The 17,152-nt window shown below is 40.8% G+C and overlaps 1 protein-coding gene across 2 annotated transcripts in view; it reads left to right on the forward strand.

Annotated features, from left to right (window-relative positions):
- The window catches only part of B3GALT1 (UDP-Gal:betaGlcNAc beta 1,3-galactosyltransferase, polypeptide 1), a 388,127-nt gene that overhangs the window by 283,384 nt on the left and 87,591 nt on the right, over positions 1–17,152 (forward strand). The window lies entirely within an intron of this gene.

The following is a 17,152-nucleotide window of genomic DNA, read 5'->3' on the forward strand; positions in this document are numbered from 1 at the left end:
GATTGGCCATGATGTCTGGGGAAAGTTACTTGTTTTCTCAAGTGTCCTTCTCCTCATGTGTAATATGGGACTGATAATAGTTGTCATCATTACTGCCTTCAAGGGGTTGGCACCCTATAAGCATTAACAAAGTATAAGCTGTTATTAGGTTGAGGGACATATTTTGCTTTCACAGCCATTCAGTTTAGTACAATAATGGACTGTGTGTAATAGCATCTGAGTCTGTCCATTCCAACAACCCATCCCAACAAAATCATTACACTGTAGGCCAACTGTACAACTGTACAACCCCTGTGACCCTAGGAGTCTAGAATGACAAGATACACTATTTCTCCAAGCTGCCCTTCAGCGACCTCAAGTTTCTGACTATGTAGGTAGCTTGGCACAGGCTGGAAAAGAATATCCAGTTAAGTTTCTGGATGTGGCCATCTCCATGATAATCACAGGACTGATCAGTCAGAAAAAGAGAAGGGCCCCTCTCTTACCCAGGCTTTGAACATACAAAGGTCAGCCTGTGGTTGATTTAATTTGATTTCCTATTTACTTTGAAACGTGGGCCAGGGCCAGCACTGGAACATCCAGGATGCACATTATTAAACCTGCCCACAATTTAGAATGGGGTATCAGTCCCCACAGGTGACAGGAGAGGAGCACATTCCCGGGCTCAGGGTTGGAGAAATTGTCTCAGGTTCCCTCTTCATTATGCAGTGCTGTAACTCATTTGCTGTTTGTCCCTCACTCTAATGAGCACCGAACTCACTCAAAATATACTAAGAGATAGTTTTCATTAAACATGATTTTAAGAAAAAGGTTAGGTTCCCTTTTAGCACTGCAGGCAATTACTGAAATATCTGAATTCAAATGGGAGCAGAATTATAATAGGTTTTTGCTTTTTCAAGCTTTCCAGATTTCACCCTTTCCCTTCCTCTTCTTGTCCCTCTATTTGCAGCTCTGTCAAATAGGCCTGTAATGAGAACATGTAACGATATTCCAGGAGCCCCTTTCAGAGAGTCCTTTGCTATCTATATACTCCGGCCCATCTGAGCATGTTTAGTCTTGGATTATAGTCACTTATGGATAACCCTTCTGCCTCATTAAAGGTCATTGTGCCTTAAAGATTGGGATCATGCGTTTTCATTGATTTTTATCCCTGGTTCACACCCCTCTCTACCTTGGCAACTGGCTCTGAGATATTTTGAGATGATTTCAGTAATGGGGATCCGAACAGAAGAAGGAAGCCCAGGAGGTGGGCTCGGCAGCCTGCAGTCTGCTGCTTTTTGGAGAACAGGTTCATCACTGAGGCCACTCCAGCAGCTCTGCTGGGAACAAACAGTGACACCAGCCTCCATGTTGACTTTGCACCTTTGCTTCAGCTCCCCACCGCTGCTCTGCCCTCTGCCCCAGCTCCAGCTCCCTCGTGTCTTCTGTTGTCTCCTGTCCTCTGTCTAGTGCATTTTTTTTCTGGGTGTCTCTTGATATGAGTGTCATCTCTGTGAGTCTCATACTTAAACTCTCAGGGAGAGTATTTGATTAGTTTAATTATTGCGCAGGGCTCTCACATCGAGTTATGTCATAGGATAGAGGCTGATCTACAGGTGGCCAGGCTCAGATCCCTCACCCAGTCAGCTGTGGTCAAAAGTAACTGTGCTACATGCAACCAAATGTGTCTACCTGGGCACCGTCCAATTGTGCTGCTCTGTACAAAGAGAAGCTCTAGGTGTAGGAGGTCCTCAGACTTGCAGCATCTTTCCTCCTGCAAGAATAGCCACCAAAATGTTTCCTTTGTACATATGTGATTTCTTTAAATCTATTGTTGGACCATAAAAAAGAATGAAATCCTACCATTTGCAACATCATGGATAGACCTAGAGGGTATTGTGCTCAGTGAAAAAAGTCAGTCAGAGAAAGACAAATATTGTACCATATAATTTCACTTAGATGTGGAATCTAAAGAACAAAATAAAAGTACAAACAAAATGGAAACAAACGCATAGACACAGAGAACAGTCTGATGGTTGCCAGAGTTGGCGGGGGGTGAGGTGGGGTTAGGGAACTGGGTGAACGAGGTGAAGGGATTAAGAAGGTACAGATTGGTAATTACAGAATAGTCATGGGGATTAAAATACAGCATTGGGAACATAGTCAATAATATTGTAATAACTATGTATATTGCCAGGTGGGCACTAGAAACATCAGGGGAACACTTGATTGTCTAACCACTGTTCTGTACACCTGAAATCAATACAAAATAATACTGAAAGTGAACTGTAATTGAAAAATTAAAAAATAAATAAAATTTTCAAAATGTTTCCTGAATGGCCAACTGGCTCTGGGGGCTGAGCCTTTCTTTGCCTTAGGCATAGCAAATAACAGTTTTGTTTAGTTTTTGAAGATGACCATAAGCCTGAATACAACTGCTAAATTCCAACACTATACACGACACAAAGGAGAAAATGGTTGATTGAAATGCTGTCCCCATTCTCAAGGTGCCCACAGACTAGTAGCAAAAGACAGATATATAAGCCACAAAGAGCAGCAGTGTACGATAATGGCTAAGAGTATGGGCTTTGAACAGGGCTTCAAATAATGGGTTTTCTGCTTACTGAGTGACTTTAACTTCCCTAGGATTCAGTTTTCTCGTTTGTAAGCTATAGCTTTACTAGAGGCCCGGTGCACAGATTTGTGCACCAGTGGGGTCCCTCGGCCTGGCCTGCAGGGATCAGGCCAAAACCAGCTCTCCGACATCCCCCGAGGGGTCCCAGATTGTGAGAAGGCACAGGCCAGGCCGAGGGATCACACCGGTGCACAATCGGAGCTGGGGAAGGACCACGGGAGGGCTCCAGGGTGTGTCCAGCCCATCTTGCCCAGTCCTGATCGGCTGGACCCCAGTGTGGCAAGCTGGCACGGCCATGGCTATGGCATACCCAGCCCCAGGGCGCCTTATGTGCCACGCCAGCTCAGCCAGGTTCAGTGACCCTGAGAGGGGCCGGTGAAGGATTGAGAAAAGACAGACAAGAGAAGAAAGCTGGCTCTGGGTGGGACGCTGCTCCCGGATGGAGAGACAGCGCCACAGACTACAAGCCATGTTTTTATTTTATAGCCAGATTCCACGAGGCAAAGTAAGGGCATGGTCAAGATGTTTACAACATTCTCATGGGTTTTGATCCTACTCAATTACATGCACCTGAACTCTATCAAGCCCACATCACTCAGGCACATGGGGCCACGTGTTTGAACCATAGGTTCAAGCTTACAACTATAGCTGTTGGCTATAATTGTGCTTGCACGTGGCAATGAGAGGACTGTGCCCTCTCATTAGTCCAAGGCTTGAACCTGTCCAAACACTGTAGCCACTCTCCACACCCCAGCAGCAAGCTAACCTACCGGTCAAAGCGTCTCCCTCCTGGTGGTCAGTGTGTGTCATAGTGACAGGTCGAATGGCCGGACACTTAGCATATTAGCTTTTATTATATAGGATACTGGGAATATACAGGAAAGCAAGCATGGTCAGGAAATGGTGCTTTTGGAGAACTGGAATATGGAAATAGTCTTTCTTTCCTTGCATGATATTTTAGTGCATAAATTTGTACATAAAGCACCGAGCACAGTACCTGGTACACAGAGAGATCTTACTGAGTAACAGCCATATATTTTCTGATGAAACCTAAATGTTAAAATGGAAGTATCTATAAAGTGCCATGGAAAAGGAGAAAGAGGTAGTTGTTCAGAGCGAGCCAGTAGTTGGCTGGGCCAAGGCTGAAACTGAAGAGCACAGGGGTGCTTTTCCCCACTGGGCCACCCTTAGGTGCTGCAGCTTTTCTGTCCACCCTGATGGGAAGTGAGAGGCAACCACCAGGGAAAATCTGAGGCTGCCAGAGTTCTAAGGGGCAACCGCAGCCATGTCTGTCATAAGCTACTCTGTTATCTTGCACGGTGCATCTTCTGTTATGGTGGGAGAACTGAGCTTTTCTACAGATTTGCATTGCGTTTGTGCTCATCCAAGCCTTTTAAGGCATCATTATAGCTGAGACACCATTTTGAGGGTTTGTTTACTTAAGTGTAACTGCTCCGAGGGAAAACATCGTATGAAAATTACATGACTGCTTCCTTGGATTTATTTAGCTCAACTTTTTCTATCGTCATTGGAGTCTCAACCCAAGATACTAGTTTGAAAATCTAATTAACAGCCAAGAGGGTTGTTAGAGAAGGACTTGAGAGTTCATTTTAAGGATACAGCCATGCTTAGCTTACTTCCCATGAAAAATTAAACACAGAAGTAATAGCCATAAAGATTTGGTTGTGCTATGTGATTTGTTATAGAACAGAGATGGAAAAATTATACTTTAACTTTCTGATTAATGTAAAATAAAGGGAACCAATTTTGACTAGAGGTCACAATATAGAATACTGCCTGGAATTATGATGACAGGGACACTTTTGTGAATTACTCAAAGTATAAGGATCCTGGGAATGGGAAAGCGAATTGCTCTGATGGATGAGGGAAGCTGGAAATAACAGCAGCCTTTGTCCTCCAAAATGATCAGGCCAGCCTCCGACCTGCAACCCGCTGAGCAAGGGCAATCAGGGACAGTGCCATGCATTAAAGTGACAGGAAGGACCTGCTGAAAATCAGGCCCATGACATCACAGTCACCCTTTTTTCTGAGATAAAATGGAATGCTAAACTTTTCTTCAGTTCTATGGTCTTCCTTTCCGACAGAAGGAAATTGTCCTCTATTGCCAGGTGAATTTTACCTTATAAATTTGTGAGCGCACAGGCTGAGCTAAAGAATAGCAGTTAGCATGTACATGCCTTTGGCTTCACCAGGAGTTTCTTAAGCTACCTAGTAAGTGTAACTCATTTTTTATCATCTGTGCATTAGGATGTTCAATAAATACCATGTGATAATTTAACATTCTGCAAAAGGGAGAAAAAAAGAGATGAAAATGTCACCCATGTCTTTGGCATTCATATGAGTGGTTTATAACATTTTACTGGCTGCACCATTGCATGCACTAGAGTTAGGATGGGCTGCAGCATATTTGAACCTGGAGTGCAGCAGGGTGCGTTATAATTCAGCGTTACATTTGATTATTTGACCTTAGGTTCCCTGAGAACAGCCCCACGTGCATGGTGTATTCCTCGGCAGCATTGTTCCAAGGCTTCAGGTAACTTTTCCAAAGGAAAAAGTAATAGACAGAGTGAAACAGTGCTCACCTAGTAATAGTTGAGCCTTTCAGCAACATCCTCACAAGTTCAAGTTTACATTTCAGTAGCAGTTTTTTTCCTCCTGCAGCAAAAGATACATTTTCAAATGATAATGCTGGATTTTTACCCAGCACCATTTGCCTCGGAACATACCTGTTTTGTCATTTTCAGATCCTCGCTCCTGGGGGAAAATGGCACTTATGTAGGATGAGCACATTTGTAAAAGTTAGGAATATAGTCATAAGTTGTATGTGTGTTCCTAGGAAGAATACATTTCCAGTCAGTAGCTTCACAGCATTTTTCTTTTCTCTATGTAGGTATATATTTATTTTACCCTTTCTTATAGTGTCGTATGGTGATACTTAAATCGAGGCAATTTTCCAATTATCCGTTGGATGTTTAAGGGGAAGCTAAAGCATGGGAAGAGGAGAGATGGTTTGAAAGAATTCTTACATGGTAACCAAAGGAGTGAACCCATACTTCATCGATGTGTAACTAGCCAGGGCAAGCAGAACCCTTGCAATTTCATCGGCATCCTTCTGTTTCAACATCTGGAAATAGAAAGGAGAAATTGATTCTTTCTTACCCCCAACATCTCTACAGGTTAAAAAGTCTGACTACTACAAATACATTCAAACAAGACATGTAATCTGCAATTTTAAGAACAGTGTCAGATCTCATGGACTTCCACTTCTGTTAAATATCCAAGTTCTAAACAGTCTACCTCTCATTTATTGATGACTCCTCTACACACACACACACACACACACACACAATGCCTGGCACATAGAGGCACACAATCAACGTTAGTTGAATTGACCTGGAACATTGAGAAAGTAAGGCAGGGAAAATATCACATTCCAACTTCTCGTTTTTCCTGTACCAATTAAAAAAAAATAGGAAAAATACATAAAACATATGTACTCTTAAATAAGTAATTTAAAAGTAGCACACTGTGTATGTACCAATAGTTTTTACCCTCTTTGTTTTGGATTCTAAATGTTTTTCTTTTATTCCTTACAGTTCTTAGCGCAATGACATATCATAATTGAATGAAAATAAAGTTTAAAACTATTTTTATGTAAATCAATTAAAAATATCAAACTTATCAATACATGGAATTCAGATTACTAGACCAAGAATATGGCATGTCAAAGGAGAACTTTTCCTTCTTCTCCTCTATTTCTTTGCAATTGTAATGATCTTTTGAAAGAAAATGTGCCGTCACTATGACAATGCTGAGATTATAACTAGAGATTTCAATAACAATGAAATGGGGCTCCTTGTGGAGCAGGCTCCCACTCCAGGCAATCAGGTCTACCAAATGCCACAGAAGTCCTAAGCCATTTTTAAAGAAAGAAATTGCTTTATGAATACAAAAGAAGTCTAGACTGAAGAAAACCTAATGGACTGAACAGGTAAATTTTAAGAAGACAGCTATTTCTTGCGTAATGATTTATTTATGTGCTGATTAAGCTGGTGCCTCTTTACACTTAAGAGTTAAGTGTCCAGGCTCTTTTGGAGAGAAAGAACTCCACCAAATTTTCCCTGAGAGGCTTGGGAGGAATTCAGGTGGAACATTTTTGTGTGAAGGTTTTCAGAAGTGGCTCAATTTAGCTAGCTGAAGGTTGAAATAGTGAGAAAAACAATAAGATCCCAAAGGCAAAATTCTTGCGTAAAAAAATAATCTTTCGCCAAAAGTGCTTGCTTAGAACTGTTGGAGTTGTGATTTTAAAACTATTGCTATCATTCTTGCCCAGAGGGTGAATAAACCTGAGACTCTTCAGCCATGCAGTAAAATGACGTCTATTAATAAAATGCATTTTTTCATAAAAAGTACTAATATATATTTTGTAATTGATCTCTAGGTTTTATAATAATTCAGTCACATTTAAGGTTAAAACAATTTAAAACATTGAACACTTATCAAGTACCTAGGTTGTATGCAAAATGACCCTAGGTATTCTGAACATGTTGTAGTGGGTAACTATGCAGACTGTTCTTGATATATAAAATAAATGCTGACAATATCCATCAAAGTGAAGATCAGGGAAACTAATATTCTCTTTCAACTTTTAGTTGACTTTTTCTATTAATAGTGATCAGAAGGGCATGAATGAACAGCTTTGGTTAAATAAGTTTATTATTAAAAAAGTAAATAAATATCTTGGAATGTACATAAGAGCTGTATGTTTTAAACCAAGCATACTCTGGACAGCATCTGTGGAGACAAATTATGGTCTGTTCTTTCTTCTCAAAAGTCTCCTCTGTCCAACAGAGTCATTTTGAGAACTCTAGTCAATGATTCAGATGTGAAAATAAAAGCCAGTGTGTTTGTGTTTAAAAAATAGATTTTTTGATTACTGGTTCCTCTCTAGTTCCTAAAGTAAAGAACTAAGTAGTCTTAAGAGGAACAAAGGAAAACATGAGCTTTAAGAATATTCTTGAAGACAAAGAGCCTTCATCCTGATGAGTTCTCATCAGGGCCAAAAGTGTAGGATAAAACACAGCCAAGAGTCATTTACATGGAAGTATAGGTGCTGCTTTTGGGGGGGAAAAAATCCTTGCCTGGCCGACATGGTGCAGTGGTTGAGCATTGTCCTATGAACCAAGAGGTCATGGTTCTATTCCCAATCAGGACATATGCCCAGGTTGGGGGCTTGATCCCTAGTGTGGAGCATGCAGGAGACAGCCGATCAATGATTCTCTCCCATCATTGGTGTTTCTATCTCTCTTTCCCTCTCCCTTCCTCTCTGAAATCAATCAATATATATATATATTTTTAAATCCTTCTATGCTTAAAAGGGATGGAATATGAAGAATTCAATTTTTGTGTGCTGTGGGGAAGAGATACCCTGCATTTAAACATACAATTACCTTAATTTTCAACAGCAAGATTTGTTGCAATAGAGAAACCCCTCCCCCTTTTTTAGGTGTAAGAGCTCCAAATAGCACTATGATCTACATTACACATGAAGTGCCCCTTTCCTTCACAAAACTCCCATGGTATATCCAAGTCATTGAATGCCAAGTAATCCTCATTGGGTTGCCAGCATTAGTCCCCATTGTTATATTAATAAATTAATCCTAAATAGATTATAACCTTGCAAAATGAGCATCTCATTTTCCCCTTTCAATTATATGATATAGTCCATACTTTTCACTAAATATGGTTATTAATAGTATCAGAATATGGGGGTGGTAGACACACAATGCAATACACAGACAATGTATCACAGAATTGTATACTTGAAACCTATATAATCTTATTAGCCAATGTCACCCCAACGAATTTAATTTAAAAAAATAATTTGAGCAAGTGAACTCCAAGTTCATCCTACTCAATAATAAGAATGAGTGGTCACAAAGAATTTGAGATCTTCCAGCATAAAACAAACAAAAGAGTATGGGGATGTAATTGTCTGCACAGCTGAGGAGGAGGTGCATACTCAGGTTTAGGTATACAGATGCCTACTGACGCCCAAAGACATGATTGGGTTGCTACCAGAAATAGTCCTACCTTGTTATTATTTTATAAATGTCTAAATTAGATTGGCATAAATACAAAAAAATCATTTTTTATTTATGTGTCTTGAATATACTTTTATAAACATATAATGTAAACACATTTTAAGAGATTAATGAGTTTTATAATTCTATTCCTAGATAAACACATTTTGTTGAGAAAAAAATGATTATTTCTTGATTTATTCAAATTAGCTAGAGGATCCAAAACATAATAGAGCAAATAATGAATGCAAATAAAAAAAGTGTACTATATTGCATTCCTTCAGCCCTAGATTTATTAGAACATGAGTACAGTAGAACATAAAATAAGTAATAGCTTTCTACACTGGATCTTGATCGTGCTGGTAGATGGACTGCTTGGGTGAGAACCAGTAAAGCCTTGGTAGACAGTGCTTTACAAAGGCCGAAAAAGCCAGTTGGGCATATAGTTGTATGGACCCTTTCTTTGGGTATTGCTGGCATCCCATGCCTTTGAGTGACCCATCACCAGATAATAGGGAGGCAAGAACCTTGACCGATTTCAGAAAATACTTCTCACTGGCAATTTGAAAGAAGCAGGGATCCTGTCCAGTTCTGAGGTCACCAAACCTGGTTAAATATCAACCTTTGATCTTTACGACTGTGTGAAGTGGCTCAACTAAAAAAAAATGTAGCTTGGAGACCAATCCTGGTGTGAGAGTGATTCCTGCCTGCAACTGGACTGCCTCATGATGCATTATGGGATTTTCTGTGGCTGTGTACTAGTATAATCATTGTTTGTATTTGTGTATGGAAGATTAATAGTTACACTGAAGGGAAACAGAAGCCCAGCTAGAAAGTTAAATCAGAACCTTCGCTCCATTGTTTCACTTGGAGCTATGGCAAATTTGTGAATTCAAAAGGAAGTGGGAGCCCTTAGGTATAATCTATGTCAAGGTTAGTTGGAACAAATGACATGTTGTTAGTGGGAAAATAGAAACTATCAATAAAACTTTTGTTCTTGATTTATTGATTTAGAATAGGTTTCTTTCTAAAAATTGGGTTTATAACCAGAATTTTCCTATTGGCCAAATGAGCCATATTTCTTTGTTTTTGGCTTGCTTCTGTTATACCAGATAAAAATATTATTTGTATAAGGAGCAAATAGCACTTCTTTGACAATATAACAGGAAACCAAATTTGACTTGATAATAATACACTTAAAAACGCTTTAAACCCCAAGTTTAAACTCAGTTAATACATCTTAGAAAATGCATTTTCTTCATTGAATGAAGGTAGAACTAATAAATAGTGAGATTTGACTCTGTAAAGTGTATTATTAACTGATAAACCATGTAGCACCAACTTTATACCTACTTGAAACCTTCCTCATACTCTGGCTAAGCATCTTCCAGAAACATGTAAACTCTATTGCCATCTATTAACACATTACTTAAGAAGTGAATGGCACCTTTGAGACCAGGTGAAAGCACACTTCCTTTACTAATCTGCCAACTAGTTTGCTTGCCCTCTGTTCAGTGGGGTGAAGAGGGGTTATTAGTAGGGTTCTCCCTCACATTCCATGGTATTTTAAATGAACTTCATTTCCCACCCCTAACACACTCACACACACACACACACACACACACACCCTTCACTTCCCACCCCTAACACACTCACACGCACACACACACACACACACACACACGCTAGATGAAAAGTGATTTGATTCCCTTAGGTTACTGTTGCTCAAAGATTTTTCTACCTACTTGGTTTTGTATCCAAAGAAGGAAGATACACATGACTAGATCTGACAAACCTATCACTGAGAAATCAAAATTGGAACCAGTGTCAAAGAGATTTGTGACTGGCAGGGGTATTATTTAAAATTCAGTGATATGAACACTTCAACAGCATAGGAGTCTCTGAGAATTACTTTTATTTGTTACTAGAGGCCCAATGCACAAAATTTGTGCAAGAGTAGGCCTTCCTTCCCCCAGCTGCCTGCACTGGCTTCCCTCCAGCACCTGGGACCCAGGCTTCCCTCATAGCCCCAGCTTCATCCAGATGGTCGTCAGGAAGGACATACAGAAGGACATCCAATCTAATTAGCATATTACCCTTTTATTATTATAGATTCCTAGGAAATGTGGTAAAACTCAGGGAAATTAAACTTTCTACAGAAACCTCAGCCATGCAGCAAAATTATGTGTATGTGTTAACTTGTCAAGTGAAGGAGAGAAGCGAGCAATTTAAACGTAGCCTTAATTAGCTAAATTTTATTACAAAGAATCTTGTCCAAAGAAGAATTATAGGGGGAAAATAAAAGTGTATAAGTCTTTACAGCTTTAGCTAGGAAGGCATTTGTTAAGTATGTGAAGAAACTCCTAAACACTGTAGTAATATATTCACTGAATGCCTCCCTGCAACCAAAGTTTTCCTCTACTCTGCATAGCAGGACCAGGTTTATTTGCATTTGGCTGGGGTCCCTTTTTTAATTTTTTTCCTTAAAGCAAATGAGTTCATCATGGTTGGGAAATGGTAGGCAAAAAGACCTCCCCCCTCAGTGTTTATGGCGTTACCTTCTGGTGAAGCTTGTTAACTTGTGTGGCACATTCACTCTAGGTTAGGGACATGGAATAAAGATGCAGTTATAGATCCCACTCAGAGCAGGGGCAATTATTTTGATGACAGGAACTCATTTATTCTCAAAGATATCAGAACATAAATTAACATGTTAGATCCTTAAACTGACATCTGGAAAAACAAAGTTTATTCCCAGCGTGTCAAGCAGACATTTGCCTCTGACAAGTTCATAAAATTCATTGTTGTTGTTGTTTTTTGTGTTGTCGCCAGCAACTTACTCAGATACCTAAAATTTCCCTACTGTTGAAAAATTCATTTAAGTTTGACTGAAGTGTATGAGAGACATTTGGAAATTGCAAGGTTTGACAGTGCTTGATATTGTGGGATGATTCTAACAATAGCCAAGATGCCTTTGAATCCTATTTGCTGTAACTGATGCCTTCATCGTAAATTAGAATCTTGTTACCTTTGGTATCACATTTAGGAAATTGTTGCTTAACAGTACCATAGTCATTTTAGAAAGGTAATATATTTCCAGAATTGCCTCATTTTCTCACCTTTAAAGGATGAACTAATATAAGAATTTTTTCTATTACATCTGTCTTTAAAAAGCTAGGTGGCAAGTAGGAAACAGGGAAAATGTATTTGAAATTATTCTGAATTAGTTGGATTCTCCTGGAGGTACCTTGTGTCCATGGACAGGCAGGCCAGCAGCTCTGAGGATGTGGGCCAGCCCCGTTAGGGCCCGAGAGGCCTCTGAGCGCTGAGACCTCGCAGCTATAGCCGCAGCCTGCACAGATCCTGAAGAATGCAAGAGGTGCTGTGCGGCGAGAAACAAGCCTGGAGCCCAACCCCAGCTCCTCCGGGTGCCTCCCACTCACCTCCAAGGCTAGGGAAGAAGAGACTCTTTTGCTGAATTTCCTACATCTCGGTCCCTTATATTTTCTTTTGTTTTGAATTTTCATTTTCATCTTTTAAAAATGTAGGGTCTGGCCAAGTAGCTCAATTGGTTAGAGTGTAGTCCTGATACGCCAAGATTGTGGGTTCAATCCCCAGTCAGGGCACATACAAGAGTCAAACAATGAATACATCAATGTGTGAAACAACTGACCAATGTTTCTCTCTCTCTCTGTCTGTCTCTCTCTCTTCTTTTTCCTCTCTAAAATAAATTAATAAATTAAAGAAATAAAAATTTATGTAGAGTATAATTCATTATCTGGTATATATTTTTCTCATTTGTAATCAAACTTCCCCCCACCCTTAACAGGGAACAGAACTATTCTGTCTCTATAGTTTCATCATTTCCAGAATAGCATATGAATGGAATCATACAGTATATAGACTTTTGAGTCTAACTTCTTTTGATTAGTATAATGCAGTTGAGATTCTCCAAATGCATTGTAAGTTTTATATGTGTGGATGGATGGATAGATAGATAGATAGATGTTCTTGCATATATCAATAGTTCATTCCTTTTTACTGCTGAGTAGTAATCCTATCTAATAATAGACAAACATGGTAATTGACCGTATCTTCGCTACGCCTCCCATAGGCTAATCAGCGAGATATGCAAATTAACCCAACCAAGATGGCGGCCAGCAGCCACGCAGCTGAAGCGAGCAGGAGGCTTGCTTGCTCCAATGATGGAGGAAGCCAAGGTTCCCTGCCTGCCGCGGCCTGGCTCTGAGCTCCACTGAAAGCAACAAAATTTCAATTATAGAAGCTAAACAAACCCCAGATACCTGCTTTCAGCAGGCCGTGGCCTCAGAGCTGGAGCGAGTAGGAGCCCGGCTCTCAGCTCCAGTGATGGCAACAAAGTTTCAATTATAGAAGGTAAATAAATCCCTGAATAAAAAAAAGAAAAAAAGGAGAGGCTGGGAACTTCAGTCGCCGGCCAGCCTGAAAAAGGCCCTCAGTCCTTCACCCAGACTGGCCAGACACCCCAGTGGGAACCCCGACCCTAAAGGGGGTGTGGCCAGCCTGAAAACAGCCATCAGCCCCTCATCCAGGCTGGCCAGGCACCCCAGGGGGGACCCCTACCCTGAAGGGGGTGTGACCAGCTGCAAACAGCCATCAGCCCCTCACCCAGGCTGGCCAGGCACTCCAGCGGGACCCCCACCCTGATCCGGGACACCCTTCAGGGCAACCCAGCCGGCCCCCACCCGTGCACCAGGCCTCTATCCTATATAGTAAAAGGGTAATATGCAAACTGACCCTAACAGCAGAAAGACTGGGAATGACTGGTCACTATGACACACACTAACCACCAGGGGGCAGACACTCAATGCAGGAGCTGCCCTCTGGTGGTCAGTGCGCTCCCACATGGGGGAGCTCTGCTCAGCCACAAGCCAGGCTGATGGCTGCCAGTACAGCGGTGGTGGTAGGAGCCTCTCCCGCCTCCTCAGCAGTGCTAAGGATGTCTGACTGCAGTTTAGGTCTGCTCCCTGCTGGCAAGTGGATATCCCCCGAGGGCTGCCGGGCTGCCAGAGGGATGTCTTATTGCCAGCTTAGGCCCAATCCTCCAGGGAGCAGGCCTAAGCCAGCAGGTGGTCATCCCCTGAGGGGTCCCAGACTGTGAGAGGGCACAGGCCGGGCTGAGGGACCCCCCCGCCCCAGTGCACAAATTTTTGTGCACCAGGCCTCTAGTTCATTATAATGACAGACAACAAATTGTTTATTTCTCAGCTGAGGGATATTGGGTTGTTGCCAAATTTGGGTAAATATGAACAATATATTCAGGGTTTATTTCATCTGAAATAGCTAGGAGTGGAACTTCTGGATACTATGGTAAGTGTATGTTTAACTTTGGTACAAACTGCCAAACTGTTTTCCAGAGTAGCTGTACCATTTGCATGAACATTCCAGTCAGTCTACATCGTCCTTGGCATTTGGTATTGTCAGTTGTTTTGTTCATGTGTTTGTTTTGTTTAGCTTTTATTTTAGGTATTCTAATAGGAATATACTGATGTCTTGTTTCGGGTTTAATTTGCATTTCCCCGAAGACTAATGAGAATTGGGTATTCGTTCATGTACTTATTTTCCAATTATATGTCCTCTTTGGCAAATTGTCCATTCAAATCTTTTGTTGATTTTTTTAATTGGGTTGTTTGTTGTTGAGTTTTTGAGTTCTTTAGATATTCTGGATGCAAATTATTTGTCAGATATGTGGTTTAGAGATATTTTCTCCCAATGTGTGGCTGGTCTTCTCATTCTCTTGGTGTCTTTCTCAGAGCAAAATTTTCATCTTGATAAAGTCAAAATTATCAACTATTTTCTTTCATGGATTACGCTGTTTGATGCTAAATCTAAGAAATCTTTGCCTAACCCAAGGTCACGAAGATTTTCTCTAAAAGGTTTATAGTTTTTTGTATTGGCACTCCTTTTAATGGGGTCGTTAAGTACTCTGCGAATTGTGAGTACTATAAATGAACATAGAAAATTTAAGCTCTCAGATAAATTTTTAAATGCCCACTTAGAGTTTTAGCTCCTTGAGGTCAAAGGCTACATCTCACAATGATATCACTGTGCCTCCCCCTAGCCCCATTCTTGTTAGCAGCTAAGCACTTACTAAGAATTGATAACTCCTCTTGGAAAAGGGAACTTATTACTTCAGCATTGTGTAGTACAGTAGGATAGGCTTTGTCCTCAGCTGCGAGTGGGCATTGTACTTAAATTCTTTGGATAGAGCTTCCTGACTTAAAAATATGGACTAACAATACCTTCTATGATTTTTGTGAGGATGAAGTGTGTAATGTGAGAAACGTCTTTGTGGTGCCTGACACATATTGGAAACTCTGTGAACAGTTATTTTCTCATCTTTTTCTTTTTCTATCCAGTCCTAAATATGCATGTGTTTAGCAGTCAAGTGGCTCTGGTACTGAGGAACTGAAGCCTCTATCATGCTGGGAATCAATATGTTCCATATCCCATGTTTGAACAAATTCTTTCTTGTATACATGAATTTTTAATAAAGATAACTAAAATGGTTCCACGTGGCTATTTTCAACAGGTGCTCTTCCTAGAACTGCTCTTCTGCACACAGTAGAGCAGAGGGGATGAAATGGGATCAGGCGTAGGCACAGGGAAAACCCTGGAGTGGAGTGTTCATGGCAGAGTTCCCTCGAACATGTTGGAATTTGACCTGGCAGTGTTCATCAGATTGATAAGCTGAATAATAATTAAATGCAAACTGGAGGAAAATGGTGCTGCTCAGAATCTGCTTACCAGATCATTACCAGTACTTTATCAAATGTAAGCTATGCTGTATTTTATTACTGTCTCAAATTTGTATGAAAGTCAAAGGATTTTTCTATTTAGAATAGCTCATTAATGACTGACCGAGGGAACCAAAAAGGCTGGCAGAGTTTCTAGTCCCAGACATTAGGTTGATTGGTAAAGTGGTTAATCATATTGCCTGATTGGCAAGCTACAAGGTAAACGCCAAAATTAGTTTAGAAGCACTAACAAATGGTGCTCTTCACATTGGTTATTTTTGAGTAATGACCTCAAATAAAAATTTGTATTATATTCTTTCTTTTTTTAATAAATTTTTATTGATTTCAGAGAGAGAAAGGGAGAGAGATAGAAACATAATGATGAGAGAGAATCATTGATTGTCTGCCTCCTGCATGCCCCCTACTGCAACCCAGGCATTTGCCCTTGACCAGAATCGAACCCTGGACCCTTCAGTCCGCAGGCCAATGCTCTATTCACTGAGCCAAACTGGCTAGGGCTGATTGTATTCTTTCTAATAACAGTGCTATTAATTAAGCACTTGCTCAGTGCCTGGCAGTGTCATTGAGGCTTTTTGTACGTTATCTAATTTAATTCTCGTAAGGACCCTGTGATGCCCCCTACTGCAACCCAGGCATGTGCCCTTGACCAGAATCGAACCCTGGACCCTTCAGTCCGCAGGCCAATGCTCTATTCACTGAGCCAAACTGGCTAGGGCTGATTGTATTCTTTCTAATAACAGTGCTATTAATTAAGCACTTGCTCAGTGCCTGGCAGTGTCATTGAGGCTTTTTGTACGTTATCTAATTTAATTCTCGTAAGGACCCTGTGATGTGGGGAGTTTATCCTCCCCATTTTATGAACAAGGAAACTTCAGATTTAGGTTAAATATCTGCCCCCAGGTCACACTTCTTACTTATCAATGCCTAAATCAGAATTTGAACTCAAGTCTATGTAATTGTAAAGCCCTGTTTTTAACTGCTATACATTACCTCCTTACAACTTGTAGAAATGCTCTCTAAAACATGCAGGCTCAGTGAATCAGTAATATTCCTAACTTTTACATATGCAGAACAGAGCCTTTTGATTAGGTGCATATATCTCTCAATTTGCAATTATAAAAGTAAAGGTCACTCTTATGCGTTCTTTTTAATCTCTTAAACATTTTAGCATTTTAGAATGCATAACATACAAAGTATGTTACTCTTCTCAAGCTCACCTAATTGTATGCAGTGATACTGATTAAACTTTACTGATAACTCTCAAGAGATAATTTTCATTTAACAGAGCTATCTAAATGTTTCCTAATTCCCTAAATGCAGAATTTCCCAGCCAAAAGAAAACATTTCCTTAACCCCTTAGGCAGGGAAGATCTGGGAGCCTCTAATATCACTTTTATAAAAAACTAGAGGCCCGATGCACAAAAATTTGTGCACTGGCGGGGGGGTGGTGGTGTCCCTCAGCCCCACTTGTGCCCTCTCACAGTCTGGGACCCCTCAGGAGATAACGACCTGCTGGCTTAGGCCTGCTCCCGGGTGGCAGAGGGCAGGCCCAATCCCTAGGTGCAGCCCATGGTCAGGCTCAGAGCAGGGCCGATTGGGGGGTTGGGGCACCGCCCCCTGTCACACTCAAGGAAGGG

The sequence above is a fragment of the Myotis brandtii genome, unplaced genomic scaffold (assembly GCF_000412655.1).
Source record: "Myotis brandtii unplaced genomic scaffold, ASM41265v1 scaffold112, whole genome shotgun sequence".
NCBI lineage: Eukaryota > Metazoa > Chordata > Mammalia > Chiroptera > Vespertilionidae > Myotis > Myotis brandtii.